Source organism: Jaculus jaculus, chromosome 22 (assembly GCF_020740685.1).
Source record: "Jaculus jaculus isolate mJacJac1 chromosome 22, mJacJac1.mat.Y.cur, whole genome shotgun sequence".
NCBI classification, from domain to species: domain Eukaryota; kingdom Metazoa; phylum Chordata; class Mammalia; order Rodentia; family Dipodidae; genus Jaculus; species Jaculus jaculus.
The window spans coordinates 387,544-412,249 of NC_059123.1; the positions used below are offsets into that span (position 1 = coordinate 387,544).

Here is a 24,706-nt window from a genome sequence, read left to right on the forward strand (position 1 = left end):
CAAAGCCAGTTTCTCTACCCTTAAGGATTTTGCTCAACAATGCAGGCCCAAGCAATGCTATTCAGACCAGCAGAGCCTCCTGTTTATCTACCATCCCCATTGGCTTCAACCAGTGTTTCATTCCATTCTTTTGTGAGCTCCTACAAGGTGACGTCTAGTCTTTTCTAAGCCAGGTATAAAGAAATGTACAGAAATAACATTTTGCTCACTTTACAATAAATAGAAAAGAAATATTGAGTCAACACAAGATTTAAAACTAACAGGGGAAAGGAAGGGAGGAGGGTACTTAATAGGTTGATATTGTATATATGTAAGTACAATGATTGTTATGGGGAGGTAATATGATGGAGAATGGAATTTCAAAGGAGAAAGTGGGGGGGAGGGAATTAACACGGGATTTTTTTTTAATATTTTTTTAAATTTATTTTATTTATTTATTTGAGAGTGACAGACACAGAGAGAAAGACAGATAGAGGAAGAGAGAGAGAATGGGCGCGCCAGGGCTTCCAGCCTCTGCAAACGAACTCCAGACGCATGCGCCCCCTCGTGCATCTAGCTAACGTGGGACCTGGGGAACCGAGCCTTGAACCGGGGTCCTTAGGCTTCACAGGCGAGCGCTTAACCGCTAAGCCATCTCTCCAGCCCAAACACGGGACTTTTTTATAATCATGGAAAATGCTAATAAAAATTTAAAAATTTAAAAAAATTTTAAAAAAACTAACATGGCAGGGGCTGGAGAGATGGCTTAGTGGTTAAGGCATTTGCCTACAAAGCCAAAGGACCTCAGTGCAACTCCCCAGGACACACGTAAGCCAGATGCATAAGGTGGCACATGCGTTTGGAGCTCGTTTGCAGTGGCTGGAGGCCCTGGTGTGCTCATTCATTTTATCTCTCAAATAAATAAAATTTAAATATATTTAATATTTAGTATTAAATATATTAAATTTGATATATATGTATTACATATATATAACTAACAGGGCAAATATCAAACTCTATAGCTCCAAGCCTGACATCTCTAGAGTTCCAATTCCACCCCTCCAGATAGTCCCAGGTGCACTCCATCTGGTGCCTACAGCTCTCGTTGGCAGTCATCCCACAGTCCTGACATCTCCACTGGGCCTCCACATGGGAATTGAACAAGCCAGTTTCACACTGCCCATGGCCTTTTCTAAATTAACAATTTAGATTAATGTTGCTGGCCATTTCTTTCTATTTCTTTTCTTTAATTTTCAGTAACATTTTCCATGATTATAAAAAGTATCCCATGGTAATACCCTGCCGCCCCTGCCACTTTCCCCTTTGAAATTCCATTCTCCATCATATCCCCTCCCCATCTCAATCAGTTTGCTGGCCATTTCTGAATTAACAAAACTGTGTTGCAAATTCAATGACCCTCTGCCGCGGACTGACTCTCGGGGAGATCAGGACCGAGGGAGAACAAGGGCGAAGGCTCAAGGAGAACTCGGGATTTGGTGAGGAAATGACAGACAGACACACTCTAAGTTGAATATGCTGCTGCAATTTACTGAAGGTTTCATGAAGGTTTTATACAGATTGAACAAGGAAACTTAGCAAGCTAACAAGTGATCTCAGAAATCATTAATCTAAACAATCTTAAGTATTGTTCTATTCTAAGCACCCATGCAATATTTATCAGGCAGGAAATGTACCCATTTTTTTTTTTAAGGAGGACGTCTTGCACCACTGACCACAGCTTTACATGAATAGAAGCTTGGGGCAAGAGGTATAAGGTGAACAATAGGTTATTTATTTCTTATAACCAAGCAGAGAGCCATCTCTTTCCACTTATTAGATTATTTATATAATCCTCATATTCATTATAAAAGTGTTTCTATCCAAAAGACCACCAATATTTTAAGGCTGGTTTAATGCTTTCCAGGAATTCTTTTCTTTCTTATCTAGAGTATAAGCACCAAGGCTTATGTGTCCTTGCTAAGCGTTCCATAAATGGAAGAGAATGCCATAGCCTCCTTTTTCCTTCATAATTCACCCATCTATTACCGAATTCATCATATCCTCCCTCATAGGGGAGTGGAACTAAGTAGTTTCCAGCTCTAGGAGTCCACCATCTGCCCTTGATCAAGTACTGAACATATCCCCCAGGAAGTTTCCTGGTGGGAATGCCTAAGTTTTGCAACTCCTTTTCTGCAGAACTGTCATGCTTCTTATGAACATTACCGATTAACATTCTACTTTCACTTTCTCAGGATCAGTATTGTCTTCAGTCATCATAAGCTGTTTCTACTCTACACCATCTAAAAACTGTCCTAGAGTTAATTTTTTATTCCTAATAGAGTTATACATTTCCTCCATTGCCCTAATCATAGGAGGGGCACATTCAATCCTCAAATTGTTCCTTGTACTTTGATTGTGTGCATGATTACCAGTAAGCGTAGCGTAGAACTAGCTGTTCTTTGACAAACAACCAGAAGAAAGCAGAAAAGAAATAAAGCACAGAAAATAGCCCACTGGCGCCAGCAATTAGGTCGTCGTGACTTCTTATAGGCAGCAGGAACCATGACAGTAGCTGACTGCCAAGGGGTCACCGGGGGCATCCCTCCGAGGAGCGCTGGCCCTCCGTCCTCAGCTCTCTTCCAGTGTAGAGGCATCTTTGCTACACAGGCGAGGTCGCCGTGGACATAGCAACCCTCTCTTTCCTGCATTTTTGTTTGATTGTTTGTTTGTTTTCTAGGTAGGGTCTCACTCTAGCCCAAGCTGACCTGGAATTCACTCTGTAGTCTCCAGGTGGCCTCAAACTCACGGTGATCTTCCTACCTCTGCCTCCCAAGTGCTGGGATTAAAGGTGCGTGCTACAATGCAGAGGCAGAATTGCCACAAGTTCGAGGTTACCTTGAGACTACAGAGTGAATTCTAGGTCAGCCTGGGCTAAAGGGACAGCCTACCTCACAAAAAAAAAAAAAAAAAAAAAAAAACAATGCCAGCACTCAGGAGGCAAAGGTAGGAGGATTACCACAAGTTCAAGGTCTAAAGACCCTACCTCAAACAAACAAACAAGAAAGCCTGGCCACCCATAAACCCACTCCCCAAAATACATCACCTCCAGGAGGCTCCACTTCCCAAACTGCTGCCAGCTTGGGACCTAACACTCAGAACACTAAGTTGATGGGAAACACTTGACTCAAACTACAACTATGCAAACAAGTTGTTTCTGGGAGAGGAGACAGCCAAATGTAAGGCTCAAAGGCTAAGTTTTACTTTTGAACTGGTACTACTTCCTGTGAGAAATCTGGGAAGTTGCCAGTCAACAGAAATCCAGCGTGCGGGGAAGCTGTGAAGAGCAGCCTGAGTTGAAGCCTGGGCACCGTAGTGCACCCTTTGAAACCAGCACTCAGGAAGCAGAGGCAGGAGGATGGATGTGAGTTCTCAGCCAACCTGAGCTAGAATGAAACCCTACCTGGGGGAAAAAAACAAAGGAAAGAAAAACTAACTTAAGCCAGATATGGTGGCATACACCTTTAATTCCAGGACATCAGAATATGAGGCAAGAGGATTGCCAACAGCCTGAAGATAGCCTGGGGCTACTGAGTGAGTTTCAGATCAGCCTGATCTAAAGAGAGACCCTAACTAAAAAAAAAAAAAAAAAGAAGAAGAAACTTCACACTAAAAATTTTAAAAGCCTGATGCCCCCAAAACATTATAAGCCATTGTCAAGGCCATTGGTTTCCCACCAGGAGTTGATGGTAAGACCCTATTGCTGAAGACTCCACATACTTGAGCTGCAAGGCCACTGAGAAATCCTGCTGGAACTAAGCTGATAACCTCCTCCATGTAGACCAGCTGACAGAAAGCTGGAAGAAGCCATTCTACATGCAGTTCAATGGGAGAAAGAGATACCACCAGTGAAGATACTCAGCAGTGGACACTGCAAGCCTTATAATTGGCCAGTCAGGTCAAATGAGCCAACGGGTGCAATAGTGGCAGGTCGGTCATGGTGGAAACCAACTGCCCTCCAATTGGACTGGTGGCCCACTCCATGGGGGAAAATACATCCCTGATACTAAAAACTTAAAAACAGGGGTAGTCATGAGCCCTAGGGGTGTAACATCTGCTGATATCTGGAAAAATGTATATACTATGCTTATCAAACTGCCCACTAAGCACTTCTCTTCATATGTATACCCTTACATTAATGCTACTCTCACTTTGGGTAGAGAATCTTCTCTTTTCAGATGGCAGTGACCTTGGGATGACTCAGAAGGTATCATAATACTGGAAAGAAGTGATTAGAGTACTGAGTAACATCTCGACCACACCTTCCAAGGCTCAGGATCTAATGAGGAAGAGGTGGCAGAAAGAATGTAAGAGCCAAAAGAAGGGTAGGACTCCTTACAACATGCTCCTCCAGAGATAAAATGGCCTGGATATCCACGACCTCATAGTGCCTGACACTACATACACAAGACCATCATAAAAGGAGGAAAAGATCATGACATCAAAATAAAAAGAGACTGATTGAGATGGGAAGGGGATATGATGGAGAATGGCATTTCAAAGGGGAAAATGGGAGGGGAAGGAGGGTATTACCATGGGATACTTTTTGTAATCATGGAAAATGTTAATAAAAATTGAGAAAAAAGCCGGGCGTGGTGGCGCACGCCTTTAATCCCAGCACTTGGGAGGCAGAGGTAGGAGGATCGCCGTGAGTTCGAGGCCACCCTGAGACTCCATAGTGAATTCCAGGTCAGCCTGGGCTAGAGTGAGACCCTACCTTGAAAAACAAAAAAAAAAAACAAAACAAAAAAAAAAATTGAGAAAAAAAATTTTAAAAAGATCTTACTAAAGTGTTATTAACAGCCAACAGGAATAAAGGATCAGCTCAAGGGAACCCAACCTACACATTTCAATACTGCTCAGCACGCTTCAATATGCTTACTGAGTGAATTTAGTCAGAAATTTCTGAACAAAAGCAGCTGATGGGAGGAAAGGGATTATGCAGCTCAGTTTCAAAGACAAATTTCCTCATGGCAGGGAAAGCGTGGCAGGTACAAGACATCAGGAGGAGTTGGCTCACATCGACACATGCCTGTGTGGAAGTCAACTACCTGCTAGGCTTGCAGCCGAGTTGTCTTAGCCCAAATCCCACTCAGCAAGACTCCCCCAGTGAGGCTCCACCTTGCAAGGCCCCAAACTCCCAAGCTGCCATTAGCTAAGGACCAAAGTATTCAAAATACTGAGCCTATTGGGGACATTTTATTCAAACCACTACAACTAAGCTAAAGAGAAGACCTCTCTCCTCCTCTCCCCTTTTTAATTTTTTTTTTTTTCTTCTGGTTTTTCAAGGTAGACTCTCACTCTAGCCCAGGCTGACCTGGAATTCACTATGGAGTCTCAGGGTGGCCTCGAACACACAGCCATCCTCCTACCTCTGCCTTCCCAGTGCCGGGATTATTAAAGGTGTGCGCCACCATGCCCGGCTCACTTCTATCTGTTTATTTGCACGCAGAGAGATACAGGGCAGGAGAATGGGCACTCGGGGTCTTCAGCCACGACAGACTCCAGATGCATGTGCTGCTCTGTACATCTGGCTTACATGGGTACTGGGGGATTGAACTCCAATTATTAGGCTTTGGTAGGCAAGCATCTGAACCACTGACCATATCTCTAGCCCTTCCCCCTTTTTTACTGACACCTAAGCATGAGGGTCTTGCAGTGCACAGACTGCAAAGTTCAACTCCTGAGAACCCACGTAAACCATGGGAGGTGGGCGGAGAGGGGGGGTTGAGGTGCACTGGAGAGATGGCTTAATGGTTAAGGCATTTGCCTGCAAACCCTATGGATCCAGATTCGGTTCCCCAGAACCCATGTAAGCCAGATGCACAAGGTGGAACATGCATCTGGACTTCATTTGCAGTACCTAGAAGCCTGGGTACATCCATTCTCTCTCTCTCAAATAAATAAATAAAATATTAAACAATAACAAAAAAGCTGGGCATAGTTGGGCACAGTGTACACACCTTTAATGCCAGCACTCTGGAGGCAGAAGTGGGAGGACACGCTGAGTTCCACAGCAGCCTGGATGACAGTGAGACACAGCTCAAAGAGGAAAACAAAAAAGCAAAAAAAAGCTGAGCATGGCAGCACGCCCATAACCCCAGAACTGCCAGGGCTGGCTGATAGGCAGCAGCTGCAGACTGAGTAAGAGACCATGTTTCAAGGAAATACATAGGCAAATGGACACACACATTTGCACACACATGCATAGATCACACTTCACAATAATCTGCACTGTACACATATACACACATGCAAAATAAAAAGTTTTGGAAGGGTAACTATTTTTTTACTTTGTATTTATTTATTTGAGAGTAAGAGTATGGGAATGCCAGCCCAAGTAAACTCCAGATGCATGCATTACCACTTTGTGCATCTGGCTTTACATGAGTACTGAAGAAATCAAACTCACACCTGCAGATTTTGTGACTAAGTGCCTTTAACCACTGAGGCACCTCACCAGCCCCAAGGTTTAATTTAATCAAAGGGGCTTTTTTTGTTTTGTTTTTCAAGGTAGGGTCTCATTCTAGCCCAGGCTGTCCTAGAATTCACTATATAATCTCAGGGTGGCCTCGAACTCTCGGCAATCTCTTACCTCTGCTGGAATTAAAGGTGTGTACCACCACACCCGGCATTTGCCACATAAAACACTGATTAGGGCTGGAAGGACAGCAACAGGAGAGTGTGCCAAACACTGGCAAGGGGAAACTGGCTATAACACCTATAAGCCCACCCTCAATACACCAACTCCAAGAGGCTTTAATTTCCAATTGCCATCAGCTGGGGAACCTAGCATTCAGAACACCTAAATTTATGGGGGACACCTGAATCAAACCACCACATTCTGCCCCTAGCCCCTATAAACTGATAATCCATACCTGACGTAAAATACAATGCATTTATCCAACTTTAAAAGTCCCCAGAGTTTTTAATCAGTCCCAATGATGTTCATACATCCCCACAGTCCACGATCTTCTGACTGAGCCATAGTACCAAAAAACCCTTAATGGCACAGAATAAACATTCACATTGCAAAAAATGGCATTGGGCATAGCAAAGAAATGATCAACCAACACAAGATTTAAACAGGGCAAGCACCAAACTCTGTAGCTCCAAGTCCAAGAACTCTAGCCAGTGACAAATCTCTGGAATTCCAATTTCGCCCCTCTAGCTAGGCTACTCAGTCCTGGGAAACTTCATCCAGGACTGGCAGCTCCTTGGCAGTCATCTCATGGTCCCATCATCTCTACTGGGTGTCCACTGCAATCCACAGTTAGTTCATACTCATGGCCCCATGGAGTCTCCATGCAGGCATCCAGCAAACCTGCTTCACACTGCCCATGGCCATTTCCAAAACTCAAGACTGTATTGCAAACTCAATGACCCTCTCTTTCCTACATTTTTTTTAACACTTTTTTTGTTGTTATTTATTTATTTATTTGAGAGCGACAGACACAGAGAGAAAGACAGATAGAGGGAGAGAGAGAGAATGGGCGCGCCAGGGCTTCCAGCCTCTGCAAACGAACTCCAGACGCGTGTGCCCCCTTGTGCATCTGGCTAACGTGGGATCTGGGGAACCGAGCCTCGAACTGGGGTCCTTAGGCTTCACAGGCAAGCGCTTAACCGCTAAGCCCTCTTTCCTACTTTTCTTATACTCCACAATACCAGGTGCCAATTTGTTAAGCCAGGGGGGAATAAAGCAGACTTTGAAGAACAGGACACTCCTTGAGCACTCAGCCCCCTTCAAAAGAGTCTATATTCTTCCTGTTGCCCCAGTGCAGTTCAGCTGGCCCAATCTCAAAGGTAGTAATCTCTCAATTGGCACTGAATGGGCAGCAGTTCACTCAAAGATTATTTTTTCTGTGCCATATCCCTCTGCTCACACCAGTTCATTTCTATGCAATGCAACCCTGCACAGCATCTCAGGACACAGCCATACCAGCAAGCTTCTCAGACAAACGGCTAGCCCAGTCCAGGCAAAGTTCTTTCTCACCCTCATAAGCCAAACCTCAGTCTTTCAACTCTGACCAGAATAGTCCATCAAACTGTACTTACAACACTGCAAGGCATCTTAGGCCAAATCCTCAGGTTCCACATTCCTCTTAAAAATAAGCTCCAAAAGGCCAAAACCACACAGTCAGTTGTCTAACAGCAATCCCTCTCCCTTTATAAATTGCAATCAGGTTCGCATTGCTGGTAGAAATCACCCAACCAAGAGCAGCTTGTGAGGAAAAAAAGGTTTATTTTGGCTTACAGGCTCAAGGGGGAAGCTCCATGATGACAAGGAAAACAATGGCATGAGCAGAGGGTGGACATCACCTCCTGGCCAACGTAAGGTAGACCATAGCAACAGAACAGTACGCCAAAAACTGGCAAGGGGAAATTGGCTGTAACACCCATCAGCCCGCTTCCAACAATACACTGCCTCCAGGAGGCTTTATTTCCAATTGCCATCAGCTGGAGAACCTAGCATCCAGAACACCTAAGTTCACGTGGGACACACCTGAATCAAACCACCACGCCCTCTTTGGGAAGGAGTTCTAGCTTTCATTAATTTCATTAATTGCTGGGGAGATGGGTGGTGCCGAGAGAAAGGGTGGGAGACAGACAGTGAGGCAGAGAGACACTTGGGTTTGAGGCTCTTCTTCCTCCTTCAATTGAAGGACTTGGCAGGCAAAGGTGATGCAGTTTGGGGCCTGACCCAAGAGGATTACAAGGAAACAATCAGAAAACAGGCACCAGAGGTGGCAAAGTGAAGAATCAAAAGATTTATTCATGCCAACACAGAGTCCGGGTAATAAATTGCAAAACCTAAGCCCCTAACCACAGTCATTTGGAACATTCAGTTCAGCCGCATTTCTGCCTTTTCCTATCATCAGAGAGCTTAAACTTCCCTGTTTATGTGATCATGAGCAGGAAGCTTTAGCAACAAGCAGGCTTCAGAAGCAGAAAGGTGGTTACAGGGGACCTGTGACACTTCAAGATAAGGTTACGGAGGCTGGAGAGATGCTCAGTGGTTAAGTCGCTTGCCTGCAAAGCATAATCACCGAGGTTCAATTCCCCAAGTAACCATGTAAAGCCAGATACAAAAAGTGGCACATGCACCTGGAATTTGTTTGCAGTGGCTAGAGGCCATGGGTGTGTGTCTGTATGTCTCTCTCTCTCCCTCCCTCACTCTCTCTCTCTCTGCTTGCAAACTTTATATATATATATTTATATATATATTTGTTTTGTTTTGGTTTTTCAAGGTATGGTCTCACTCTGGCTCAGGCTGACCTGGAATTCACTATGTAGTCTCAGGGTGGCCTCGAACTCACGGCGATCCTCCTACCTCTGCCTCCCGAGTGCTGGGATTAAAGGCATGCGCCACCACGCCCGGCTATATTTTTATACACACACACACACACACACACACACACACATATATATATATTTTTTTTAAAGAGAAGGTGGATTGGAGAGACGGCTTAGCGGTTAAGGTACATTCCTGTGAAGCCTAAGGACCCTGGTTTGATTCTCCAGGTCCCATGTAAGCCAGATGCACATGGTGGCACATGCATCTGGAGTTCGTTTGCAGTGGCTAGAGGCCCTGGTGTGCCCATTCTCACTATCTCTCTCTCCCTCCGTCCCTCTGTCTCTAATGAATAAATAAAAATAATAAATCTTTAAAAAGGTTCTGCCTGGCATGGTGGCATGCACCATGTGCCTGGCATGCACACTTTTAATCCCAACACTTGGGAGGCACAGGTAGGAGCATCACTGTGTGTTTGAGGCCACCGCCAACTGCATAGTGAATTCAGGTCAGCCTGAGCTAAATAAAGACCCTGGGGGGGTGGGTGTCTGCAATCAGGATAAAGATCTAAAATGCAGCTCTTTTTTTTTTTTTTTAAATTATGTAGGGTCTCACTCTAGTCCAAGCTGACCTGGAATTCACCGTGCTGCCCAAGGCTGACCAAACTCACAGTGATCTGCTACCTCTGCCTCCCAAGTGCTGGGATTTAAAGCATGCACCACTCCCCCCAGCTCGTGGCTCTATTTAAAGGCAGAACATCAAGGTTCTTAGCTTCCTGCCCCAGTAAACCAATGTTTTAATACACGGTTGGTATTCGAATTGTCAAGAGATTTCTTTGCCACACCTTGTCTGGGTCCTTCAGCACTCCTATGCCCCTGTCCCAGGATGAAGCCCAAACCAAAGGCAGATCAGCTGGCCCAATTTCAATGGTAGTAATCTTTCATACAATTGTAGCTGGACAGTTTTGGCCCAAAGATTTCTTGGATGCCCTGGTGCATTCATCTCTCTCCCTCGCTCTGTGAAGCCTAAGAACCCTGGTTCAAGGTTCGATTCCCCAGGACCCACGTTAGCCAGATGCACAATGGGGCACATGTGTCTGGAGTTCATTTGCAGTGGCTGGAGGCCCTGGTATGTCCATTCTCAATCTCTCTCTCTCTAATACACATACCTAAATACATACATTCACTTATTTATTTATTTATTTGCACACAGGTTCGCACTGCTGGCAGAAAACACCCAACCAAGAGCAGCTTGTGAGAGAAAAGTGTTTATTTTGGTTTACGGACGCAAGGGGAGCTACCTGATGGAAAGGGAAAATAATGACATGAGCAGAGAGTGGACGTCACCTCCTGCCCAACACCAGATGGAAAACAGCAACAGGGGAGTGTGCCAAACACTGGCAAGGGGAAACTGGCTATAACACTCATAAGCCCACCCCCCAACAATAGACTGCCTCCAGGAGGCTTCAATGTCCAACTACCACCAGCTGAAGACCTAAGCATTCGGAACACACTGTTTAAGAGGACACCTGAATCAAGCCACTATAGAAAAAGAGAAAAAAAGACAGAAAAAAGAGAGAATGAGCATCCCAGGGCCTCTAGCCACTAAAAACAAACTCCAGATGCATGTGTCACCCTGTACATTTGGCTTTACATGGTGTTGCAGTCAGCTTCGCATTGCTGGCAGAAATCACTCAACCAAAAGCAGCTTGTGGGAAAGAAAAAAAAAAGGTTTATTTTGGCTTACAGACTCGTGGGGAAGCTCCATGATGGCAGGGAAAATGATGGCATGAGCAGAGGGTGGACATCAACCCCTGGCCAACATCACGTGGACAATAGCAACAGGAGAGTGTGCCAAACATTGGAAAGGAGAAATTAGCTATAATACCCATTAGCCCAACCAAGAATACACTGCCTCTAGGAGGCGTTAATTCCCCAAATCTCCATAAGCTGGGAACCTAGCATTCAGAACACCTAAGTTTGCGGGAAACACCTGAATCAAACCACCACATTTCACCCCTGACCCCCATAAACTGAAAACCATCCATGATGTAAAATACAATGCATTCAGTCCAACTTTAAAAGTCCCCATATTTTTATTTATTTTTGTTTATTTATTTGAGAGCAACAGAGAATGGAGAGACAGAGAGAGAGAGAATGGGTGTGGCAGGGCCTCCAGCCACTGCAAACAAACTCCAGATGTGTGCGCTCCTTGGGGAATTGAGCCTCAAACCAGGGTCCTTAGGCTTCACAGGCAAGCGCTTAACTGCTAAGCCATCTCTCCGGACCCCTATATTTTTTCTATCAATCCTAATCATGTTCAAACATTCCCATAATCCAAGGTCTTTTAACTGAGCCATAATATCAAAAAAATAAATAAACCACAAAGACCATAATGGCACAGAATAAACACTCACACTGCAAAAGATGGCACTGGGCATAGCAAAGAAATTCGACCAATACAAGATTTGAAACAACCAGGGCAAATATCAAAACACACCCTTTGTGTCCTGTTCACTCTTTTCAGACATCCCCTTACAGTAGGCTTGAAACTTCTAAATGATTAGATGATGTTTAAGATATTGCTCAATTTCCAAAAAAAAAAAAAAAAAAGATTCCGTCTAGCACATGGACACTGATTCAGCAGTCTATTTTGAGTTGATGAATCTGAAACTTATCTGGAAAGAGCAGATTCTCTAACCTAGGGTGACAGCATCTGTAACTTCCAGGCGAAAGCAAATGTCAGCAAGATCCAGGGAATCTCTTTGTGGTAGAAAAATGAGGCACCTGGTGAAAGGCAGGATGGAAAAATTGAAAGTAAACTTTGTGAAGAAACAGCTGGTCGCTACAAAACAGCTAGGGGTCAGCCTGAACTGTATATTCCAGGAAGAAGTAAAACAAAGATAGGCTGCGGGTGGCCCAAAATATAAGTTATGTCCTGGGAAGAAGAGAAACAAAAATACAGTTTCGAGAAAAACCAAAACGAGGGAATAGTTTCCCAAGATAACCTGACCAAGGACTTAGACTCTGGTTATGCAAAAATAAGGTATGTTGACATAACTGTAAGTTGCAAGCTTTGCAAATAACCTTGTGGAACCCCCTTTCCCGCCCTTGCTAAAAAGCCTATAAAAAGAAACACCCAATAAGGCTCGGAGTCGACTCCTCTGTCTCCTGTGTGAGATAGGTGTCGGCCCCAGAGCTCTGGTCTTCCCGAATAAAGCCTCATGCTTTTGCAGCAAGTTTGGTCTCCCGTGTGTCTTTGGGTGCGTGCTATCCTGAGACTTGAGTGAGGGTCTCCCTCTGGGGGTCTTTCACTGGCAAGCCTGTGAGTCATCTGGTCACATCTGCCGGGGACCCACAGGCCTCACAGAGGACGTGAGACATTGTGTGAGTGCTGAGCTCCCTTCCTGCCTCGGGACCACCCTCCTGGTGAGGCAGTAGACAATGGAGAGACTTCTAACTTCTGAAAGGACAGAATATGAGCAACTTAAACCCATATACAAATATCGGCATTCCTTCTTCCTTATAAGCCCAGAGAAAACTGGGCAGAAAGAATGAAAGAGTCTCAGGGTCGGGAAGTGTATCCTGAGGGGTAGTGTCCCCACACGGAGGCTCTTGAGAATAAGCCTTCACGACGACAGTGGATGCAAGTGTGAAAGACCACAAGAGCAAGCTATTTATCAATACGGAACATTCACAATTAGTAATGAAACTATGCTAAGTATAGAATACAACACAGTTAGAATATGTGGTGGCACTACTTTATCCACAAAATAATTAAAAATTCTAATCTGACATTTGTTATGAGCATGTAAGGACCAGCATATGGTCCAGGGCCAGTTTAGATAAATAAGCAACCTTTCAGTCAGTCATAGTGTCGGGAAGACTGAGACAACGGTTGCTGAGCAGCTGGGGTTTTTATACTTTCCACTACTTATCTAGAGTTCCACACACACCTGCTAATCTCCACTATGTCACCACACACAGCTTAGTCTTAGTTTTTGCTTACAAGGTTTGACTTTGCATTTTTACTCTCACAAAAAAAAAAACAATTTATCTAAACTGGCCCTGGACCATATGCTGGTCCTTACATGCTCATAACAGACATTGAAGAAAAAGAGCAAACATAATTATGCTTTACACTTACGTTGAACATATGTCAGAAAATGATTACATTTTTATTTATTTATTTATTTCGGTTTTTTGAGGTAGGGTCTCACTCTAGCTCAGGCTGACCTGAAATTCACTCTATAGTCTCACGGTGGCCTCAAACTCACGGCGATCCTCCTACCTCTGCCTCCTGAGTGCTGGGATTAGAGGCATGCGCCACTGCCCAGCAGTGATTCCATGTTTTAGAAATACTTTATTAAGTTTTTCATTAGAATTACATCTTTCCTTGCCAGGAAATGATAGCATTAGTTAGGAAGAAATCCATGGCAAAACATGTTCCTTTCTAGAGCATCTCTATTAAATTACAAAGATTTAAAACTATTTGTAAAATTTGACCTATTTTGCAACCTTTTCATTTTATCTGTGATTTTTTAATCACCAAGGGAGATGATTATTATTTTTTTAAAAAATTGTTTATATTTATTTATTTGAGAGCAACAGACAGAGAGAGAAAGAGGCAGAGAGAGAGAGAGCAAGCACGCCAGGGCCTCCAGCCACTACAAATGAATTCCAGACGTGTGCGCCCCCTTGTGCATCTGGCTAACGTGGGTCCTGGGGAATCGAGCCTCAAACCGGGGGTTCTTAGGCTTCACAGGCAAGCACTTAACCACTATGCCGTCTCTCCAGCCCAAGAGGGATGATTATAATAAGCCCTTCAAACTTGATGTGATGAAATGCACCTGTATTCCCAGCACTGATGAGGCAGATATACATGGTTAGCTATGAGTTCAAAGCCAGCCTGATATTTCATAGTGAGTTCCAGGTCAGCCTGGGCTAGAGTGAGATCCTACCTTAAAAAACCAAAAATAGAAACTGGGCATGGTGGTGCACACCTTTAATCCCAGCACTTCGGAGGCAGAGGTAGGTGGATCGCCGTGAATTCGAGGCCATCCTGAGACTACAGTGAATTTCAGGTCAGTCGGGGCTAGTGAGACCCTACCTCAAAAAACAAAAACAGGGCTGTAGCTCTCACTAGAGCCCTAACCTTGCACAAGGCAAGACAGTTAACGTCTATACTGACTCTAAATAATTCTACATATTATACAACACCATGCTGCTATCTGGAAGGAGAGAGGCTTCCTATCCGCTAGAGGAACCCCCATTACTAATAGACCCCTTATCCTTAAACTGCTACATGCCTCCTATCTTCCTACAAAAGTGGCTATCATTCATTGTAGGGGACACCAGGCTCCAACCTCAACTGTGGCCAAGGGAAACTCCTTCGCGGACAAGGTTGCCAGGGAATCCCGCCTCCAGGGCACGCACTCACCTTCAGCCCTCTTCCTTGCCCCTACCTCCTTCACTCCTCCGTACACCCCAAAACAGTACCAAACTCTAAGGAAACTTGGAGCCACCCAGGACCAAAAGGCTGGCTGCTCCTGGGGGATCTCTACTGCTTGCCTGATCTCCAAGCTACTACCATCCTGACCCAACTACATAACCTGTTTCATGTGGGAGCCCTCCCTCTACAAAGACTCCTGACCCGCTCCTTTTCCACCCTTTCCTCTCCTCTAATCTCCGTGACACAGGCTTGCTCACTCTGTGCCAACGCTTCCCCACAAGGGGCGTCTGGCCCCTCCCTCTTTCAAACCCTACCAACACAGGGGCTCACTTCCCCCGGGTAGACTGGCAGAGATTTTACCCACATGCCTCCTCACAAAAAGACTAAATGCCTTCTCGCTATGGTGGATACATTCTGGGGGTGGGCTGAAGCTTTTCCTAGGACAGGAGAAATGCAAACACAGTTCCCTCTCACATTCTGGAGTCTATTCTGCCCTGCCTTGGCCTTTGCCTAACCCATTCAATCAGACAATGGACCAGCCTTGATTTCCAAGATAACCCAGGAAGTAGCCAGAGCCCTAGGGATAAATTGGAAACTCCATGTTCCATATAGACCTCAGGCAAAGTAGAAAGAGCAAATGCCATTCTCAAAACTCACCTGTCTAAACTGACTTCTGAACTCCACCTGTCCTGGCCCTGGCTCCTCCCACTTGCCTTAGCTGGAATCACAGCTACTCCTCAGGCCCCCTCCTTCCTTAGCCCTTTTGAACTCAAGTATGGGTGCCTCTACCTGTTAACCTCCCCCCTCTACCAGAAACCCCTCTCCAAGGGTACTTACCAACTTTCACCTTTATCCGGAACCTTCTCCAGGAACATGCTCACCACCTTCTTCCCCAGCCACAAGAGGGAGCCACAACTCTCACACTTGACCCTGGAGGTCAAGTCTACTTTGAGCAGTCTTGTCCACAGGGTCTCAAACGGCTATGGACTGGACCTCATCTGGTGATCCTAACCACCCCCAACAGCCACAAAGCTTCAGGGCATCCCCACTTGGATTCATCTACTGCGACTAAAGAGTCAAGCCACCTCTGTCCTATCCTACCTCATCCAGGGCTAAGTACACCGCCACCCCAATGGGCCCTCTTAAACTCTCCTGTTCCCACTCTTCCTCCGATCCCAGAATGTTCCTCTAGACACTAATGCCTCTCTGCCTTCTTTCTCTCTCTTGCCCCAAGCCCTCTATCCCTCACCTCTGAATGCTCATCCCCTCCTTGTGCCTTGTGTTTTGATATCATAGCTGTTGACAGGGATAGCAAGCTCCTTAATTCCTCCATCCATCCCCTCAAGGAAAGTGCGGACCCCGTCTCCCTCACCTTCTTTGTAAAAGGCATTGCCAACGACTACCCTGAAGCCAGCTCAGTACAGGGATGGGATGGTATGAGACAAGTCTCCACTTCACTAAGGACCAAGTTACAACAGCATGCTACACACGATGTTGGGGGGTGCTCACTATCGATCTGCCCATCCTGTCAGTTCCACTACTTTCACCTAAGTCCTATAGCAAACAACCATCACAGCTCAAATCTCAGGGGTGCTCACATTTTTTTCCGTCACAGACCCAAAAGTGGGCAGATAGGATGGCAGGGGTGGCAACCCAATACACTTTGGGCTTTCACTGTGGAGGCAGAAGAGAAATATTTAGATCCATTCAAAATGCCCCTAAGACTGCCCAAAATGCCCATATCCAGACAATTATGGACATCAAACAGGCTCATGGCAAGCTCCAGGAGGAGCTGCATGATCTAACCTCCACTACGCCCCTGGATGTCCATCCTTAATTCTTCTCTCTCCCTCCTCAATTAACTCAATCTTACCAGTCACACTGCCTGCTTTCTGTGTGCTTCCCTCGAGCGCCCCTTCTGCAGTCCCCCTGCTCAATGTCACCTGTGCTTCAGACACTTCCTGCTTCTGGCGTCCTCCCCGCAAGCCTCCTATCCCACGCTCTTCCAAACCGCTGGCATAAGGACAACTCTCAGTGCTTGTCGGGAGCTTTCAATAACTCAATTGTGACAAACCTCACCTTACCTAAGGGAATTTATTTTTGGTGTGACTCCATGCTGTATACTGGCATCTCCCCGAGAGCGCACTCGGGCCCTTGCACCCCAGTCACTCTGGTACCTAGCCTCACAAACAGAGAGCTGGCAGACCTTCCTCCTAAGCGGGCTCAGCATTACAAAAGAGCTGTTCACTTGCCTGTGATGGTAGGGGTGAGCCTGGCAGCCTTTATAGCTACCACAGGACTGGCTGCAGGAGGCCTGAGCCACAGCCTAATCTCCTATGAAAGGCTTTCTACAGAACTGAGCATCGCAGTCCAAGGAGCCACTGAGGCCCTGCGACTGCTGCAAGAGCAACTTACTTCCCTGGCCTCAGCTGTGCTGCAGAATCACCAAGCCCTAGACCTCTTGACAGCGACAAAGGAGGGACCTGCCTTTTTCTGAATGAGGAATGCTGTTACTATCTCAATTGATCAGGCAAGGTAGAGGTCAAAATTAAAAACTAAAAAACCGCTGGGCGTGGTGGCGCATGCCTTTAATCCCAGCACTTGGGAGGCAGAGGTAGGCAGATCGCTGTGAGTTCGAGGCCACCCTGAAACTACATAGTGAATTCCAGGTCAGCCTGGGCTAGAGTGAGACCCTACCTCAAAAAATTAAAAAATAAAAAAAAAAAACTAAAAAACCTGGCTGACCAGCTTCAGGTAGGAACACTAACCCCTCTGGGTCATGGAACATCTTTGGTACAGCTTGGCCCTGGCTTTTGCCACTCCTAGGGCCTGTTTCAGGACTACTATTACTACTTGCTCTGGCCTCCTTCCTTCAGAGGTGCATACAAAATCAGAGTTCGTCTCCCCCTATGGTCAGCATGAGGTCGCTACAGAATAGAAGACCATAGTCCCTTGTCATTAACAAAATGCTGGAATGTTAGGTCAACATGGGCTTCCCAAAAGGGAGTCACTAAAGACAGCTGGAGGGTGACAAGAGACATAAGGAAGTGGGTCATCCACATTCCTCAAAAAACAGCCCAGCCATTATCCATCCCTTCCTTGCCTAACAACGCCCCAGGTCCTGGTTTCCTGCCCCTTATCTCCCATCTAGTTACTGTTCTGGTCTCCCACTCTAGCTATGTGAAATGGCTAAAATAAAGAACAAAGGAGTCCTTTTTCCTCCCTAACCTTCCCCCACCTGAAGAGCTCAATACAGCCCACTATCTGGAATCTCAAAGTTGGCTGTGCTCTGCTCTTGAGAGTCAGTCCTGACAGCTCATGTTTTTCCCGAATAAAAGCTTCCATCTTTCTCTCAGAGTGGTCTCCATGGTCTTAGTCACTCCCGAACCTTAAAAGGGCCAGGCATGGTGGTGCATGACTTTAATCCCAGCACTTGGAGGCAGAGGTAGGAGGACTGCTGTGAGTTAAAGGCCACCCCCAGGCAACATAGTGAATTGCAGGTCAGCCAGAGCTAGAGCAAGACCCTACCTTGAAAAACCAATAGATAAATAAATGTATGGTCAAAACTGACTGAAGCTTTCACCTTAAATAGCCTGAATGCTGTGATTAGTCTTAAAAAAAAAAAAAACTATTATATATTACTTTTGGAAAACATCTAATATGTCTGTTGGACACCAACCTCCTGGCCAACATAAGGTGGACAACAGGTGAGTGTGCTAAACAATAACATGGGGAAACTGGCTATAACACCCACAAGCCTGCCCCCAACAATACACTCCTTCCAGTAGGTGTTAGTTCCCAAATCTCCATCAGCTGGGAACCTAGCATAGAACACCTAAGTTTATGGGGGACACCTAAATCAAACCACCACATTCCACACCTAGCCCCATAAGCTGATATCCATACAGATGTAAAATACAATTCATTCATTATGACTTTAAGAGTCCTCATAGATTTGATCAATCCTAGTGATGTTCAAAATCGGAGGCTGGAGAAATAAATAGCTTAGCAGTTAAGGCACATGCCTGCAAAACCTAAGAACCCCAGTTTGATTCTACAGGTCCCATGTAAGCCAGATACACATGATTGCATATGTGTCTACAGTTCATTTGTAGTGGCTAGAGGCCCTGGAGCACCCATTCTCATTCTTTCCCTCTCCAATAAATAAATAAATAAAAATAAAATCTCAGCCAGGTGTGGTGGCACATGCCTTTAATCTCAGCGCTCGGGAGACAGAGGTAGGAGGATCACTGTGAGTCTGAGGACATCCTGAGACTACATAGCGAACTCCAGGTCAGCCTAAACTAGAGTGAAACCCTACCTCGAAAAATAAAAAAATAATAAATAAATAAATAAAAAATCCCCCAAATCCCAAATGGCACAGAACAAACATTCACACTGCAAAAAATGGCATTGGGCATAGCAAAGAAATATTAACCAATACAAGATTTAAAACAACCAGGGCAAACATCAAACTCTGTAGCTCCAAGACCAACAACTCTAGTCAGTGACAAACCTCCAACTCTGATAATTCTAACCAGTAACAATTCTCTGGGGTTCCAATTCTGCCCCTCCATCTAGGCTACTCAGAGTCCAGGAAACATCTGGGCTGGCAGCTTTCCTTAGCAGCCATCTCATGGTCCTGGCATCTCCACTGGGTCTCCACTGCAACCCACGGTTCATCCTCAGGGCTCCATCAGGCATCCAGCAAACCTGCTTCACACTGCCCACAGCCGTTTCCAAAACACAAAAACCGTGTTGCAAATTCAATGACCCTCTCTTTCCTGAACTTCTTATACTCCATAATACCAGGTAGCATGCCAATTTGTTAATCCAGAAGGGAATAAAGCACATTTTGAAGAACAGGACACTCCTTCAACACTCAGGCCCCTTCAAGACTGCATTCTTTCTGTTGTCATAAGGAAGATCAGCTGGCCCAATTTCAATGGTAGTAATCTTTTATAAAATTGTAGCTGACCAGACAATTTTGGCCCAAAAATTTCTCTTGGTACCAAATCCCTCTGCATACACCAGTCCATTTCTACACAGAGCAACCGTGCACAACTTCTCAGGACATGGGCATAACAGCAAGCTTCTCACACAAACTGCTTCAAGCCCAGTCCACACAAAGCTCTTTCTCGCCTTCACAAGCCAAACCTCACAGTCCATAGTTCTTACTGCATTCAGGTCTGTAAACTCTGACCAGAGTAGTCCATCAAGCTGTACTTGCAGCATGGCAAGGTGTCTCTTAGGCCAAGGTTTCAAATCCTTCCACATTCCTCTTGAAAATCAGCTTCAAAAGGCCAAAGCCACACAGTCAGGTGCCTAGCAGCAACACCACTCTTGGTACCAACATTACTGTTTCAGTCAGATTCGCATTGCTGGCAGAAATCACCCAACCAAGAGCAGCTTGTGGGGGGGGGGAGGTTTATTTTGGCTAACAGACTCGAGGGGAAGCTCCTCCTATGGCAGGGAAAACAATGGCATGAGCAGAGGGTAGACCATCACCTGCTGGCCAACATCAGGTGTACAACAGGAACAGGAGAGTGTGTCCAACACTGGCAAAAGGAAACTGGCTATAATACCCATAAACCCGTCCCCAAAAATATACCACCTCCAGGTGGCATTAATTCCTAAACCTCCATGAGCTGGAAACCTAGCATTCAGAACACCTAAATTTATGGGGAACACCTGAATCAAACCAGCACACATGAGTACTAGGGAATCAAACCCAAGCTGTTAGACTTTGCAGACAGGTGTCTTAACCACTGACCATCTCTCCAGGCCTAAATGTCTTCTTTTAAAATTCATTATTTATTTATTTATTTGAGATAAGGCAAGGGGCACACCAGGACCTACTGCCAGGACAAACAAACTCCAGATGCATGCACCACCTTATCCATTTGGCTCAGGTCCTAGGGAATGGAACCTGTGTCCTTTGACTTAGCCTTAACCACTAAGCCATCTCTCCAGTGCCTAAATGTATTTTTTTTAAAGATGAAGGAAAAATAAGTAAATAAATAATTTAAAAAGATGGAGAGCCAGGCCTTGTGGCACATGCCTTTAATTCCAGGCAGAGATAAGAGAATGGCCTTGAGTTCAAGGCCTGAGACCATGAGCCCCAGGTCAACCTGGGCTAGAGCAAGACCTTACCACAAAAACAAAAAAAAACATGGAGACCAAATGTGTAAAATCGTATCTAAAGATTCAACAAACTGCCGATTAAACTGAGGACCAGAAATATTAGAGAACTCGGTGTGTGGTTGTGCACACCTTTGGTCTCAGCACTCAGAAGGCAGAGGCAGGAGGATCTCTGAGTTTGAGGCCAGTTGCAGAACAGCCAGAGTTAGAGACTTTACCTTGAAAAAAAAACAAAAACAATATATATAGAAATCATGTCTGCACTGATTGTGTACAAGTGTTTCTTGTCATTATTCCCTAGACACTGCAGCATAACTGTTTACATCACATTTCTATTAAAATGCCTCAAAGTACACAGGAAGCCATGCATAGTTTAAACACACAGATTTGAGCATTCTCACTTTTGGTACCTCAAAAGGATCTTGGAACCAGGCTGGGGATGATTCTCAGTGCTAGAGTACTAACATGCCCTAGCTTCCACCCGGGTCCAGAAGAGGATAAAGCTCAGACGCCCTAGTCCTACAGGATGACGTCAGTGAGAACACGCACTGTCAAGCTGGAAACCAAGGTCCCAAGGGGAACAAAAAGGCATAAGAGAAATAGCCTATGGTTCTCTCCAAGGCTGATTACTCACAAGGTTTGTAGGAGAATTTCTTTGGAATCAGTACTGATTACCTGGGGACCAAAGATGGGATCGCTCAACCTGCAGTTTTTTTTTTTTTACAATGCTTAGGATCAGGTGCTTACTCTATCTAGGTTGTATACTAAACCATGGTTAGGATCAGGTGCTTACCCTATCTAGGCTGTATACTAAACAATGGTTAGGATCAGGTGCTTACTCTTACTCTATCTAGGCTGTATACTAAACAATGGTTAGGATCAGGTGCTTACCCTATCTAGGCTGTACACTAAACAATGGTTAGGATCAGGTGCTTACTCTATCTAGGCTGTATACTAAACAATGGTTAAGATCAGGTGCTTACTCTATCTAGGCTGTATACTAAACAATGGTTAGGATCAGGTGCTTACTCCATCTAGGCTGTATACTAAACAATGGTTAGGATCAGGAGATTAGAGATCACCCTTAGCTCCCAAGGTCAAAGAGCAGCTGCAGATCACAAGATCTCCTTTTTAAGAGATAAGAGAACACCCTTAGCTCTCAAGGTCAAAAGAACAGCTGGGGCTTCCAACATCTCCTCCCTTCTTTTTATAATAAAGAGGGGGAGATCTGCTATTCAGCAGTGGGCTTTTAACCAACTGGGGGAGTAGTGACCTGACTCCTCCCTTGGGCTTTCATTTTTTCGTCCCACAATCTTGGCTCTTGGTACCTTTTGGGGAGGGGAGGCAGGGCCTATGTGATCATAATAGTAACCTGCAGTTTTATCTCTCTAGCAGCAACGTGGACTGCACAGCAGCAGGGTAGGGAGAGCAAACAAGCAGGGGCTTTGCACAAGCAGAGGTGGCAGCTATGCGGTTCCACGGCAGTCAGCTATGTGGTATGGGAAGGGAACATCTATTTTGTCTTAGCTGCTTCCTCCTCCTGACTGCTTGGGAGTGAGGGAGGCAGGTACCTTTGTCTAGCACTTTCACTCTAGTGAGCAAGAAGAGGATGGGTCTGGCAACAATGAGCACCTAATATAAGCCAACACTTAGCACATGGTCTTTTCTACCTCTGGGTCTAGGAGAGCCCAGTGTCCCCCCAAAGTCAGGTCAGATGTAATTAAGCTTTGCTTGGATAATGTTATGCCCAGATCATGGAGTCCCCAAAGACCACCAAGAGAGTCAGACATGTATGCAACAGCAAAGAGCTTTATTTTGGGCTTAAGCTCAGGCTCCACATTTTACCAACACAGTGGGTCCATCCAAGAGCCCCGAATGGCGTCCAGGGGGAGCTTTTATTAGGTTCAAACAAAGAAAAGGGGAATTTCTAATGTCGCAGTTACATGATTGGCTGAGATTTAGCAAGAGTATACATGTTACAAGCTGATTGGTTACATAGTAGCTGAGGGATGTTAAGTAAACTTATCTATAGCCACAAGAGCCACAGGAATGTATAACATCTATTTGGTCCTTTTTGATTGGCCTGGTACAGGGGTTATTTCGGTTCTGGGAAGTTTGTGGTTATTTTTTCCTCCAGTAACTATAAAGTGCTGTGTCAGTAACTTGGGCCTTGCAGGGAAACAGAAACCTAGGCCTATTAATATCTTTAAAGCCTGTCATGGTATTACTTTGGTTTGGACTCTTCAGATAACAGCCAATCACCACATGTTATATTAACTCTGTTCCACAACTCTACCCTCTCATTTTCTTATGTGTCCAGGTACAAATTCCATTCAGAAGCATGGGCTACCCAATCAGGTACCATAATTAATTGTACAGTCATAGACAACATATTTCAGTTAACAACAGCCTGCATACGCAACAGGCAATCCTGAAGAGTTACCCTCAGAATCACACCAGCCATGGTTTGTTTCCGATTATTGCAACTAAACATTACAGAGGGGGACACACACAGAGAGGAAGTCAGCTATTCCTCAGAATTTTGCCCGGTGTCTTGAGTGGGTAACATCCCAAGGAACTTGTTCCACTAGAACAGTGTGGAAGCCTGGCCTCAAACCGACTGCAGTGCTCCCGGGAGCAGCAGGACTGCTTACAGGCACACGGCACCAAATCCAGTGAAGTTGTGAGTTTGACAACAGCCTTCAAGCGTTCTCTACAAGCTAATGTGTGGCAAAGTGTACAACACACAAGGTACAACAGCCTTGTCAGGTCCACCACCAGTAATTTCACTATTTGGAAGGTGAAGGCAGGAAAATCATGAGTTTAAGATCATTCTTGCCTTAAATTGAGTTCGGGACCAACCTAGGCTATATGAGACCCTTTCTCAACAAAAAGAAAAAGAAAAAAAAGGGCCGGGCATGATGGTGCACACCTTTAATCCCAGCACTGGGGAGGCAGAGGTAGGAGGATCACCATGAGTTTGAGGCCACCCTGGGACTACAAAGTGAATTCCAGGTCAGCCTGGGCTAGAGTGAAACCCTACCTTGAGAAAAAAAAAAAATGTATAAAAGTAGCTGGGCATGGTGGTACACTCCTTTAATCTCAGCACCCAGGAGGCAGAGGTTCTCATGAGTTCGAGGCCACCCTGAGACTACATACTGAATTCCAGGTCAGCCTGGGCTCGAGTGGGAGCCTATCTCAAAAAAACAAAACATAAAAGAAGAAGAAAGCATAAAAGTAGGGGCAGTCACGGAACTTGTTTGCAAAGACTGCTGGCCCAAGGTCAATTCCTCAGCACCCACATGAAGCTGGATGCAAAGTGGTACACGTATCTGGCGCTCCTTTGCAGTGGCAGTACTTCTCAGGAGAAGCGAACCATTCCATACCTTTTGCGATGGACAAGACATACCTCAAGTGGAACTGGACAGCCCATGAAGTGGCCCAACTGCATCTGAAATCAGATGAAACTGCCTTCCCTGTTCTCTATAGCAGGCCACACTCCAGTCTACTCCAGCCACCCAGGCTTACAAGAACTTCGACAGAGGTATTTTGTGAGCCTGGGTAAAAACACTTTAAAAAATGAAGGTTTTAGCGCTCCTTCCTTCCCTCCCTTCTCTTAACTAAACAAAACCAAATTTTAAAAACACTTAAAAAAAAAAAGAAAAAACTTCCTTTAAGCTAGGCATGATAGTGTACACCTTTAATCCCAACACTTTGGAGACAAGAGGTAGGAGGATCGCCATGAGTTCGAGGCCACCCTGACACTACAGAGTGAATTCCAGGTCA

General features: G+C 45.3%; 1 protein-coding gene across 2 annotated transcripts in view; it reads right to left on the reverse strand.

Annotated features, from left to right (window-relative positions):
* Positions 1-24,706, reverse strand: part of Resf1 (retroelement silencing factor 1) — a 51,232-nt gene that overhangs the window by 19,444 nt on the left and 7,082 nt on the right. The window contains exon 3 of one of the 2 annotated variants that reach the window (XM_045139481.1): positions 12,029-12,114. The exons of the other annotated variant lie outside the window; for it this stretch is intronic. The gene's annotated coding sequence lies outside the window, so the exon portion shown is untranslated. The remainder of the gene's footprint in view (positions 1-12,028; positions 12,115-24,706) is intronic. 2 annotated transcript variants of the gene reach the window in all.